At 38.1% G+C, this 14,073-nt stretch overlaps 1 protein-coding gene across 4 annotated transcripts in view; it reads left to right on the forward strand.

Moving 5' to 3' along the window:
• The window catches only part of HS3ST5 (heparan sulfate-glucosamine 3-sulfotransferase 5), a 188,160-nt gene that overhangs the window by 80,453 nt on the left and 93,634 nt on the right, over window positions 1-14,073 (forward strand). The gene's annotated exons all lie outside the window — the stretch shown is intronic.

Below are 14,073 nucleotides of genomic sequence, written 5' to 3' on the forward strand. Positions count from 1 at the left end.
AGCTGGAAAGAGATCCCAAGCTCTGCAGCATACGGTTTGCTGTGTTGTACAAAACCCTGAGCTCGTGGTATTCATGCTTTAATATTACTTATTAGAATTTTCATCAGCAATCTGTCTGCTGCTTTCTAATGAGCAAAATATACTGCTTAGAACCCTGCAAAGAGCTGCTTTCCTCAACATCATATTTATTTTGGTGTTTGAAAAAACAGCTTTTTGGTTGGTATTCCTAAAAAGAGCTGGTGAAGAGAAAAACAAAACAAGAAAAATCACAACAAATAAACAAAATGGGAGAAGAAGACAGGAGAGTGAAGCCATTTTACTGTTCGGGGAGCTGCATAATTCAGAATGATTTTTTAAATAGAACATCTTTAGAAGATAATTAAAGAAGTTTATTCATGGGATTGTAGCTTTAAAAGGAAAATACTAAGAACTAAATGTTTATTAGTACTTAATGGGGTCCAACAGTTGATTCAAATATTTTTTTCAATAAATGATTGTGAATGGTTGACTTTTGTTCTAGCATAGAATATACATGCGCAGATACAGTCTACTGATGTAACAGGTACAATATAGAAACGCAGTGTGTTTCTTTTAAAATTCAGAATAAATTATCATTGTTTTCTGAGTCTGCTTATTCATGAAAGGCTAGATAAATAAAAAAAATCAACCGGTAGGATCAGAAAGTTAAGCCCCACAATAGTGAGCAACAGTGTAGTTTTTTATTATACATCTTTAATTTTTTCATCTATAGAAAAGAATATATTCTAGAGAATATATGCTATATATCCCTATATATATTTACAGAGAAATAATTCAATTCACATTATATTTTGCTTATGATATGTAAGAGCAATGCTGACGTTGCATATTCCTGAGGTCCTTGCCACAACTGGGAAGAAGCAGCCAGTCAGATCCTATGGCACAGGATGTGGCTGGATTCATAAGAGCTCTGTGAGAATTACACATAAACAATTCAAGATTAGCATTGATCTATTTTTGCATTATTTACAGCTACCCTTGAGTCCATGTGCATGGTTTTGATGGAGCTTAGCTACTTCATGATTCCAGCTAAATATCACATTAGAAGCCCCCCCAGGGAGAAAAGCTCTCAGTATAATATAATGGACAACGCGTATCTGTGGAGTGCTAAAAATGACTATATAACCTCCTGTGTTGGCTGCTATAGAAATTAGCGCATGATTTTGCAAGGTAATAGATATTTGTTAATAGGGTAGCAGTAATATATGTAGTAAAGGGACTAAAATGAAAATTGCCCCATTTTCTCCTTTGTCTGGAGAAGTTTCATCACTGAATGAAAACATTAGGAGAATGATAATAGAAATGAAGAAAGCTCTTTTTCCCAAAGAAATTTGAAAACAAAAGTTTAATGGGAGTGAATGACCTTACACGTTTCACAGGCTTAAATAGGCTCTTGCTGGCAGCGTGCTGTTAAAGGACAGATAAAAATCCTGCTACTTATGTCAGGGATTACAATCAGTCTCAGAGCTTGTCCTATACTGTCTATGGGAGCAGCAGCAGAGAAAAGTGCAGACTAGAAATCAATGTTGTTTATCATGAAAGAGATTCCACGGTATGTTAGAGAATTTTGAAGTGTACGTATCCTTCATCTGAGTTTTGGTAATTTGAGCAGATCCACAAGCAGAACTGCTGAATCTACACTATTCCTGATAAAGCTACACAAAGAGAGCTACTTAGTGTGAGGAAAAATGTATCTGTCCTGTGGCAGGAGGAAATGACCCTCTTCATGGGTACCAGCCAGTCCTCCACAGAGAAAGTAGAGTTGTGTATGTAGCAGCACTTTAAGGTGTTAACATTGGTGTCAGCCAGTCTTGGTGGGGCAGCTGGAGATGTGGCACGCTGACACTGCACTGTATCACTTTTCATCAGGAATGGTCTGTTTTTCTGTACGTGAGCTGAAAGGATAGCCACCAGCAGAACAGCCTGACTCTTTGCTATAGGATGTTCTCTCTTACCTGAGATAATTTTCTTTCTCAAGTCGTGTTGGCTTTAGAGGGGAATATGTGTTACAGTGTAACCAAAAGCAGCTCCAGTTTCCTGGAGATTCTAATACCTTGAGTAATAGATATAGGAAAATGACAAATTCCTTACTGCATAAGAGCACAGGACTTGCTAGCATGGGATTCATTAATATTTTTTTACTCTTCATCAGGAATTGTAGTGATAAGACAAGGAGTAATGGATTCAAACTGAAAGAGGGAAAATTTAGGTTAGGTATATGGAAGAAATTCTTTACTGTGAGGGTGGTGAGGCACTGGAACAGGTTGCTCAGAGAAGTTGTGGATGCTCCATTCCTGGCGGTGTTCAATGCCAGGTTGGATGGGGCATTAAGCAACCTGGTCCAGTAGGATTTGTCCCTGCCCACGGCAGGGGGCTTGGAACGACATAATTTTAAAGGTCCCTTCCAACCCAAACCATTCTATGAGTCGATGACTTTTTAATAACAGATTGTTACTGAACAAATATTTGTAGTATGAAAGAGTAAAATTGCTAGCTGCTGTGGTTTAGAAATGGTATTCTCCAATTTACTGCTCCCACTAAAACCACACTGCTGCTTGTTTTATATAGCATTTGCTTCTGCAAAACTTCTACACTTTTCATGAGAAAATAGATCCCAGTTTATTAGAAGAAGAAAAATTAATAACGGAAAAAATTTCATTGCTTAGTTTCATCATTCAGTTCTGTTCCGTATGCAAGTGTCATATTAGACAAACCAAACTTGCAAAGCTGAGTGTTTCTAGCATCTGGTCTTGGAACTGAGGTTTCCCTTGGGACAATGAGGAAGAAATCCTTTGGGTCCTGCATGCAATTATAGATGCACCTGCTGAATCAGTCGTGCTCCCCTGGTCCAACGACTGTATGTCTGTGCCACCATGCAGTTCTGTTTCATGCCACCCAGCCTCTTTGGAGCATCATCTCCTTTTGAAAATATGTATAAATCAGTTTTGTGTTTGGTGTAGCTTGAGTGGTGGAAAAACAGAAGACTGCACACACAGCATACAATTTGTCTGATTTATCTATACAAGTTTCATTTCATGTCACCATGGTAAGGTTGATATGCGTTATTTCTGGAGCCTACCTATTCCACACAAAAGTGTCCGTTTTCATCCTGATGAGAAAAGTTGAAATAACTAGAACATTGTTTCCCTAGTATTTATCTGCCTTCTTGAGATATGAAAAGTAGATAAAACACAAGTGATACTATGAAACTATCACAAAAAAAAAAAAAAGGAACAATTCAGTGGATGTTAATATTTCAATCAAATCAGTCCAACAAGAGTATTGAAAGAAATGATGGAGTGGTTTTAGTCTTGGTATTTTCTGAAATATTCACTGGTGCCCTAAAGGAAAAGAGAAGAATTATTGTTCCTTTGAAGACTTGTACAATAGGGCACAAAAATATAAAAATTAGTTTTCTGTGTTGTGTAAAATTATTCTGATAGGGGAAAAAAACAGTTAAGAAATTGAAATGATTTGGGGTTTAGTTGTTGGGGTTTTAAAATCTATGAGTCACTAAAGAACGTCTTATAAAGTCTTGTATTACTTGTTACAGCAGATTTTTATGATGATTCATAGCTGTGACAATTCAGCCTATTGATACCAAAATCGCTTTGTGAAAATGCTCTGTGCTCCTTTGTTCCACTGACAATATGCAAAACCCTTCTTAAATCACTTGAGATGTTCCACTATTTGAAATTTCTAACTTCAGTGAACTGTTTAATCAATACATTTTTTAAAACAACAATGCTTTAGGATTATTTTCTACTGTTCCACACACCACTAGCCTAAGGAATGACAGTGGTTTTGTGGGTTTAAAGTTTTTAACTTTATAACAGTGGTTTTAGTAACTGTTGCAAAAAAAACTGCTATTACATTTCTTTTGTGTTTACATTCTGGATATGTTACAAAATTACTATAATTATGTAGAATAGAAAGTGATGATTATATGGTTGGTTTTTTACATTTCAAAACTATAAAGATATTATAATAACATTACATGTTTGAGTTACTCTCATATAAAAGTGAAGGGCACAAGTTTCTTTCTGACCTTAAATCAGGCTGCTTGTGGTATATTTCTGGTCAACCTCTGTAGGTTGTAACCACTGCAGTAAGCTCTCCAGAATCTACATGATGAGCACAGTTAATGATTTAGGCATCTAAGAGAAATAAAAGAAAAATAGATTTGGAATGTGTCATCATTGTATAAAAGGTATTCAATTTTAAAACAATTAGGATGTTTGAAACACTGATACGAGGCTGAATTTGTTTGTCTGGCCGGCAACCAACATCTCATTCAAATCTCATGTCCAGCTAAATTCAAACAAGAATCTTTGTATTATTGATCAAGAAAGAAAAGCATGTGAACAAAATGGGTATATGTTTTTAACTGTCGCCTGAACAGGCAAATTATTTTTCTTGCATAAATTACACTTATAGGTTACTTTCTTGGATAATAAGAGTTTTGTACCTGTGACACTGGTTAAGGAATTTTTTTTAATGAAAGAAACAGAGATCTGACTGTGGTGTGAATTCCAGTTCTTTCAAGGTGCAAGAATAAAATAGTTTCTTTAAGTAGTCATGGCTGTGACTCTCAGCTATGGTAGATTCCCAGCTTCTAAACCAAACAAAGTGAATACTTCTGACAAGTGGCAGGAAAGTACACCAGGTGCCTGGGGCTTTGCTCTCTTCAGTGGGGAGAATAAGTGTCCTACTTAAAATTGCTGCAACCTAAGGAGTCTCACTGTGCATAAGTTTTGAGTTCTAGATGGGGACCAGTATCAAATAAGTCACCCAGAGTGCTTTTTTGATTCGGAAGTTGAACCCAAAAGAAAATTTCAGAAATTTGTATCTTTATAAGGGCTTGGTGGTTCTTTTTTAAATGGCAGTCTTGTTTGAAACCTTTTTTCTTCTCTCTTATCAGCTTAATGTTCCCTGTAAGCATAGAGTCCAAAATTTAACTGGGAAAATACAGAAAATCTTCTTTCCTAATGTCAAGATAATCTTTTAAACATAAACCCCAGAGGATAACAGTACGAATGCTAACTCTAAAACTGGGTCACTCGTCATTCTTCTTAAGAAAAGTTATACTTCCGTTCTTACAGTATATCAGGGGAAAAAAAGTACTTTGATAGGACTAAAAAAGTACTGCTAAAACAGTAGGATATGTTTTAAATTATTTTTATTATTCCAATCTATCTTGTTTCTCTGAAATTTTCTTCTGGAAAATTTTTTGTGGGATAAGCCAAGTAAACTCTTTTCTAATATTCTTTCTTCCTAAATGCTAATAAGTTTATTTCTATTTGGAGTTTCCCAATTACCACCATGGGTTTTCTAAGCAACAGAAAACTTTTCCAGAACACTTTCTTTGTTGCCCTTTCTTCATCTCTATGACAGTGATTATCTCAATCTATACTAACTTGAGACAAAATGGGAAATTTCTTATGCCCTCCTTGCACTTATAGCCTGCTTGGCTCAGGGAGTAGATTCTGAATGTACTTACATGCTAATTCAGCACTTCTGCTCCCCTAGAGAAAAGCTAAATAAAGTTTTAAAGTGGGGGGAATAAAGCATTTCTTTGGTAAATGAATGCAGCATTTTTTTAGGTCAGACCCTCATTAGTGGAAATCAATATATCATCAGCGAACTCCATGGCAAATTACACCAGCTCAAAGTCTATATGCAGTGATGATATTTGCATTTGTTGACTCTTTGAACAAGAGCTGTAAAGCTTTCGTATAGAAAGACTTGTTGCACTGGGAGTTCTTAAGACTTTACTTTTGGAGTGTTTGGAATTTGTTAGTTTTCATATTTTTCACAGTGTTATAAGGTATCATATTTCTTGTTTTTCTGGGATTTACTAATTACCAATGCTGAGCAGGAATTATTTTGAATGTAGTGTTAACTGCTGCATCTCAGTCCCTATTGCACATTTTAAAATCAATCTATTTCATCAGAAATATGTCTGTAGAAATTAAATGACCTCACCTGCTACACCTGGGTTCTTGAACCTGAAAGTTTGTCCATGCAAGTTTTCATTTGAGAGGTATAATTCATTTGAGAGGTATAATTCATTTGCATAAACATATTTACAAATAAGATTACTCTTCTACCTTTTAGCAAAGCTAGTTTGAAAAGTTTAAAAATTTGTTCTCCAAAAATACAGAATAATTATTTTTTTTTACTATGTCTAATTTTAAGCTTATCTGATGTCAAATCATTATTGTCCATATGAGTCACCACAGGTGGGCAAACTGAGCTTCAGAAAAATGGGAGTGGAGGTTATATGCATGCTGTGATAGCAGTAAGCTCGAGGGCACAGCCTTCTATTCTGGAGAAATGAAGCTTAGGTCTTTTGAACCATCTGTCCTACAGGTCTTTAGAGAAGAGTATGAAAAAAAGGAGTAAGCATTTACTGAGCACAGATCTTCTTCAATATATTGATTTAAGAGTGATTCTTTCTATATACTCTTGAAAGTAGTCTTTCTAAATGGAATAAACTTGGTAGATTAAACCTCTTTCTCAGACATGCCTCAGTCCTTCCCTGTACTGAAACCGTATCTGTTTAGGGCAGGGCATAGAGGCTATAGCTGAAAATATGTCGATGTGTTTAATTCAGCTCTGCCTGGTGCCTTTTTCATTGCCTTGGTCTTGATGCTTTAAGAAAACCAGAGGTAGAAGTGGAAGATTTATGAACATCAGTAGTGTTGCTTTAGCCTGAGTGTAAGGAAGCGTAAGAACCAGAGCTGACGTTAGCATTTTGGTAGACCCACACAACTATTTCCGTTTTCTGGCATCCAACTGCCTCTGACATCCATTTCAATCTCTGATGCTGCATGAAGAGAGGGCCTCAGGATCTGGAGAATGGTGACTTGGGTCACACACTGTGCCAGATCAACCCAATCTGCCAGTAAACCATAAACTGTAATGCAAAATTAATTTAAGGGGGAATTGTAAGACAAGAAGAGAGATGCCTCTCCATAAGCACCTGCTTTGAAAAGATGGTGTTTTTCTGATTAGTATTTTGTTTGTGTTTTTTCAGCATTGCCAGTGCTCTTGATTTTCTTGTAAACACAATGATATTTTATGGGGGTTTTGTAAAGTCCAGAGACAAATGAGCATATAAGAGCCTCAGTTTTAACTGAAGTTGGAATTAAAATAAACCTCAAGCTGCAGGCAGAGTAAAACCTAAAAAGCACACTCTGATTGCATGGGAAATGCTTGGTCACCATAAAAGAAGAGAAAATAATGCCTCTTTATCAGAGGAGGGGGGAAATCCTCTTATTGTATTTTAATTCAAAAGAGTTTTTTCAGCTTCAGATGTTTTTTGTACTATAACACTGTGAGAACTCCTAAGAAAATTTATATTCTGCATGTCTTTAAAGCTCACGGATTGAGTAGTACACATCTGTAGATTAATAAATGTTCTTTAGGTTGAGATTGTTATATCAGGATGAGGGGCTAGCAAAGCCTCTGTTTAACTTTTTGTACCCCATTTGCAAACTCTCTATGCATAGTACTCATATTAATATCAGTGGAAGTCTTTGATGAGAAAGACCTGGGAGGATTGCCTTTAAGGCTTCTTGGCTGCATCACGTAACTTGCAGTTTCATGGATTAATTAGGAGATATTATGGCTGCAAACTAGTGCTGAAAGAGCAGATTTATTGGCCAAGTTATGTTGCTAAACAAATTTTCTATGCATCCATAGAAACTGCCACTCTTCCACACAGCCTGCTGAAACATTATCACAAATGGCATTATTTCGATATGTTTAGAGTTTCTACTCATTTCAAGGTCTTGTGTTGTTCTTACCACTCATGCCTGAGCACCCTAAGGATGTACACTTGATTTCCAAACTAACATGCATGAGAAGTAATGTGGTTATTCACTAATGTTAATTGGCTTCTAAAAAGCCAAATAATTTTTCAGATAGTACAGATCTTGATATGTTAAACAGAAATAGAGAAGATATTCAATAAAGTGAAAAGAAAGTCTTTTAAAGCATTCATCTTCCTTTCTCAGTGAATCAGTTTCTGTCACTCAGTTGCCTATCCCTGACAATCTTCATCTATCACATGCTTCTTTTTCAGTTGTTTTCCCCAGTCTTCTTATCAGTTTCAGCTGATGAAACACCACACACCAAAGACAGCAATTCTTGGTGGTGTTTCTAGAGGATCTGCTGTTTTTTACCAAAGCTGGTGAACACGTGGATGTTTACAACATGAAATAACATGAGAAGTGGGAACAGCTTAAACTGTTTTCATTTCAGTTGCCTTCTCAATTTTTAATGAAAGCTGCCTCCCTATTTTCGAGGAAAGATTTGGTTTTTTTCAGAACTGTCTATGTCTGAAGCACTATTGAATAAGGAACATTGTGTATACATCAGAGATATTTAGCTGGATTGATACTGCTCTTGTTCTTCCTGGTAACCACAGAAAGCAGCAGTTCACCTTAGAACAGACTGCAATTATTTTTTCTTTTTTCTTTTTCTTTTTTTCATGAGAAAGGATGGTATATTGAGCAATACTTTTCTTTTTGTAGTCCTAAGTAAAGTAAATATGACCACGGGGAGGAACTATCTTATCCCAATAGACATGATGCTGACCCCTTTTGTGCCAAAGTAAATCAAGAATAATTTTACCAGTGTCAGTATAGCCACATCAGTAAAATTCTAGTGGGAATATGAAATATGGCATGGTATCTCTGTAAAGAATAATGAATGATTGCAGTGGGAGCTGTTGTGCCTGTGTATCTCTGCAGGAAATCACTGGAACTTGGTATTTTAGATGGTTGAATAAAAGAAAGTTCTAGTTTTAATTAATCGGGGCTGAGTTAATTGATCTGACATGTGACAGGAGAACACTGTGAAACTTCAACCATGTCATCTGAGACTGGACTGAATATTTCTGCTTTGCAAAGGAAAAAGGTTTTTTCAAATCTGCAGTTAATACATGGTATTTGTTCTTAGACAACTGCAAAAGTGTAGGGAACAGAACAAAGGTCTCAATGTAACCTTTGTTGACCACACCAAAGCTTTCTATACTGTGAGCAGAAAAGGTCTATGGCAGATTTTGGAATGTTTAGGATGTACCCCCAAATTCCTTAAAATTATCATCTCACTCCATGAGGTCAAGTCAGATATGGCAATGCACTTTCTGAGCCCTTTCTAATAACCAATGATATGTAACAAGGCTATGTTCTTGCACCAACCCTATTCACAGTCTTTTTCAGCATGATGCTCCAAAGGGCCATGGCAGACCTCGAGGATCAGGATGGTATCTACATCCGATACCGTACTGACAGAAACCTATTCAACCTAAGGCGACTGAAGGCCCACACTAAGACTTTAAATCATCTTGTCCAGGAGCTGCTTTATATTGATGACGACGCCCTTGTTGCCCGCACAGAAGCATGTATGGCCTGTCTTCGCAAGCAAAGATCTGGGAAAGGTCTTTACCCTTTGAGCCTGTGCAATGGATTTTTTAGGTGAGATACAGTGTGTGCTGAACTGAGCCCACCCTTTAATCCTAAGGTTCATCTGTCGGGGTCTAGTGGTTAGGATGCAGCGCTCTCACCGCTGTGGTCCAGGTTCGATTCCCCCTCAGGGAAACTACCCCAGGCAGATGGAGCTCGTCAACCCTGTAAGGCCATCCATCTAAGAGGTCACTCTAAACAAACCTACGTCCTGAGGACCTCGCTGCCACACAGAAGCAGCTCTGCAGCGTTTAACATCCTGCTTTGCAGACGCTGCTGAGCTCTTTGGGCTGGAAGGCAGCTTAAAGAAAACAGAAGTTCTCTATCGGATGAAGTCTTCCATCATCCCCATAACACCATTGGCCAATCAGAGCTCAAATCAGTCCAGCAGTTTAATTACCTAGGCAGCCTCATCTCCTCGGATGGTAAGACAGATGGAGAGATAAACAACAGGTTAGCAAAGGCATACATGCCTTCAGAAAACTCCACAGGAGAGTGTGGCAAAGTAAACACTTGAAGAAAAGCGCAAAGATCAGTGTTTACAGAGCCATTGTGCTGTCTACTCTTTTATATGGATTCGAATCATGGGTCATCTACCACCACCACCTCTGGCTCCTAGAACGCTTCCATCAACGCTGTCTCCGCACAATCCTAAACATCCACTGGTCAGATTATGTGACCAATACATCTGTTATAGAACAAGCAGCAATCACAAGCATTTAGGCCATGCTACTGAGAACACAGCTGTGTTGGGCAGGACATGTCTCCAGGATGAAGGATCACCGCCTCCCTAAGATCCTGCTTTATGGTGAACTTGCCACTAGCTGTTGCATGAGAGGAGCCCCAAAGAGGAGATACAAGGACTCCCTGAAACAACATCTCAGCCTTGGCCATATTGATCAACATAACTGGTCTACTCTGGCCTCCAATCGGGAGGTCTGGAGACACACCATCTATAACGCTGCTGCTTCCTTTGAGAACGCACGCAGGATCACTCTTGAGGAGAAAAGGCAACGCAGAAAGAATCGTATCTTGCAGAATATACCACCTAAGGAGTCTTTCTGCTGTGCTGTTTGCAATCGGACGTGTCTATCTCATATTAGCCTTTTTAGCCACCAGCGCGCTTGTAACAAACATGGGTAGAATCCTTCCCAAAACTTCATTCACAAAACCTAGCCATGATGATGAGTTAATATGATAATTATTGGCAGCATTTGGACAGGGTGGGGACTGACATGAAAGCAAATTGGAAACAAAGGTTGCTGCTCTGTCTCAAATGTGGCTGCAGAACAATTCTTTCTGTGTGGCTTTATGAAGGAAACCAAGAAACAGCAAGATAATTTTTTTAGCATAGGCAATTTTTTGTATTCTTCTTGGCTGACAGTGTCTTTGCTCAAAGTACAGAACCAATTTCTGAAAAAGTGGCCATTTAGACTGTTTAAACAACTGGCTCGGTAGCAATAGGCTGTTTTTATAGCCTTTGCAGATAGATACACAATGCATCCATACCCACAGTGCTGCCTCACGCACCTGGCTGATGTCCCTCTCCATGCCTGTGGAAAACTCCTGTTTTCCCACCAGCTGCAGATGTTGTATGCAACTGCTGCTGCAGCCAGGAGACAGAAGGGGTCTGAAGGCAAGGTACTGAGATCGAAGGATGCTGCCTTTGAGAGAGGGTGGTTGAATCAGATCTGAGGAGGTTCAGTGCACAATTACATTTTTTTCACTGCCTGCCTGGAAACATCCCAAAACCTTTTACATTGATAAAATGCAAAACTACTGAAAAACAGATGAAATAAATAAGCTGCCCAGGCAGAAAAATTAGAACTGGAAAATAATAATTTATATGCTCACCAGTTTAGGGAAAGAAGGTGATCAAGGAGACACATAAAACTGATATTGCAATTGGCCTGTACCTTGTTTCCAAATGAGAAAAGAACTTACTTACTGAGCAAAAGTACTGAAAAGATAAGCCATTCTGATGTTTGCATTCAGATTATATTTACTGCTCTCTACAGTCTATGCATCTTTGTAAGTCAGCTCGGGTCTGTGAAGTTACATTTGTGTGGGACTGCATCTGGAAAGCTGACGGGGCTGAGACTCTTTAGGTCTTGTGCATACAATCTGGTTTGGGATTCAGAGAACTGCTGTGTAGATTTCACTCAGAAAGATAAGGAACTCTTTCCTCCAAGCAATACCTAGCATTTCGTGGGCACTGGGTCTACAGGCAGTGCTTATCTATCAGAGAAGCCATGACTTTTTCTCAGCAGTCGCCTGGGGGTAAGGGAACTCAGAGTGCCTCACATCCAAGCTCTTACTGGAAACAGGCCAGTCACACTGCAGGTAGCTCAACCTTGTCCTGTTGAGTTTTGATTACATCCAAGGATGGATACTCCACAACCTCTCCAGGAAATCTGCTCCAGCTGACCACTTTCACAACCAATTCTTTTCATTTTTATTCTGCCATAATTTTCTGTGTTGCATATTGTGACCAATGCTTCTCACCATCCCGCTGTGCACCTCTAAGGAGAGTCTGGTTTTATCTTCTCCACATCCTCCTCTTAGGTGACTGTAGACCACAGCAAGGTCTCTCATTAGCCTTCCTTTCTCAAGGCTGGCCAAGCCCAGTTCTCTCATCCTCTCCTTGTATCTCATGTGCTGCAGTAATGGGTCTTCTGGTAGTTTTTCTTGCCTCTTTTTAAAAATCCAGATAACTGAAATATTTGGAAGCTGCAGTTAAGAGGGCAGGAGACAGGACCAAATATACAGTTACCCCCACACTGCCTAACACCAAAATAAAGAAGAGCTTGCCTGTGAACCGTGGCTCATGGATTAGGAAAGACAAAATGGCTGTGACATGGAAGTGAAGAATCCCTTATGGTGGTTTTTCAGCTGTTCCCTTACAGATTGTATCAGGCACTACATGATTAAATGTAATAAGTAGCCGTGAAGAGATAAAGGAGCTGATATTATTATGTACTGAGATTTTGAAGGGAAAAAATCCATAGCAGTTGTCATAATATACACTGATTTTTTACTCTTCCTTTCTGTCCAAAAATAGTTAGTATTGTGAACACATGTATTTAAACATATTTTAACATAAATAAATAATTTATATATATATATATTTATTTATATATATATATATATATATGAGAAATATCTTCTTAATAAATTTCTTCTTTTTAGATATAGGTACCTTAATGACAGTCATGAAATCTTTGGACCAGGTTGTCAGTTTGTAATGTGCTGATGAGCATATGTGAGTCCCACTGGCCCTCCTCGTCTTCTCGCTGTCACACAAAGCTGCCAAGGGTCACTATGTGTTACAGCCTTCCCTTCCCAGTGAGCATGGTGTATCCCCACTACCAGAGCTGTGACATGAATGCTGTCATAGCTCCATCCACTCCTTGTACACTTTTGCACTGTGTCTCGTGTGCTAAAAGGCATCTCTCCGCACCGAGGCAGGGATGCTGGGCCACTGGCTGTTCCTCTCTCTGACTCATAGAAAACACATTTCCTGCTAAGAAAATTCACGTTGGCCTTGTGTCTTCAAAGGGGTCTCCCCCCAAGAGGAAGTTCATTATTTATTTTCTACAAGAACTAGTGATTTCCTCATAAAGCTGACCCATTTCTGTAGATCATGCAACATGAGTTTCAGCTGCTGTAACTGGCTGTACAGTTGTGCTAATGTGCTGAATTTACATCAGTAAAGCAACTATTATTTTCCCAGGTAGCAATTTGCACTGAATAGTTGTTACACAATTAGTGCACAAGAACAGACATAAAGTGTATATTGTATATACTTATATGGTGTATATAGGAAATATGGTGGATTAAAGGTATATATATACTCTTTTGTGGTACTTTGAACAGTACTCAGATATAAATGATGTTTTATGTATTGTACCCTGTTGAAGGGTACTTTGAAAGTACTTGTTCATGCTTATTTTATTCTTGCTTTTCTTATTAAATATTTATTGCAACAGAACCTTGTTATTTAAGACTACTGCCTCAAGAGATTTAGTGCACATTTCATACCTTTTTTAATGTAATTTTAGTTTGATCATTTTTTTGTTTTGTTATAAATTTCTCAGAGTAGACACACTGCACTGGGTTTACACCACAGTAAAAAATTACTCTGTGGAATGCTGATCTCACTTTTTGCCTGGCAGTTAAAGAGGAAAAAGAGAAGGTTTGTGCTTATTTTGAAATGTGGACACACTAGCACAGTGTGTTTACCAATCTCTATTACACCTTGATGCAAATAGTCTAAGCCGTGTTTTATTACACTGAAATAGTTCAAAAGGAAAAATGTATCTTTTTTAAGGTGCGGATTGCTAGTATTCAGCTTTTGGTGGCAAATCATTGAACTGTTTGAAGTTCATTCTGTCCTGCAGCCTGAGTTTAACTTGGAACTGAAAAGCTGATGATGAACACATGATATGTTCATGTGTTCATTATGACACATTAAGGTTTCACATATCTCTCAAACATTTTGAATACCAGCTGAGTAGGTAATATGTGACATGTCAAAATTTGTAACAATGGAGGGTTGTTT

The sequence above is a fragment of the Manacus candei genome, unplaced genomic scaffold, assembly GCF_025592945.1.
Source record: "Manacus candei isolate 608988 ecotype Guabito, Panama unplaced genomic scaffold, ASM2559294v1 h1tg000034l, whole genome shotgun sequence".
Lineage (NCBI taxonomy): Eukaryota > Metazoa > Chordata > Aves > Passeriformes > Pipridae > Manacus > Manacus candei.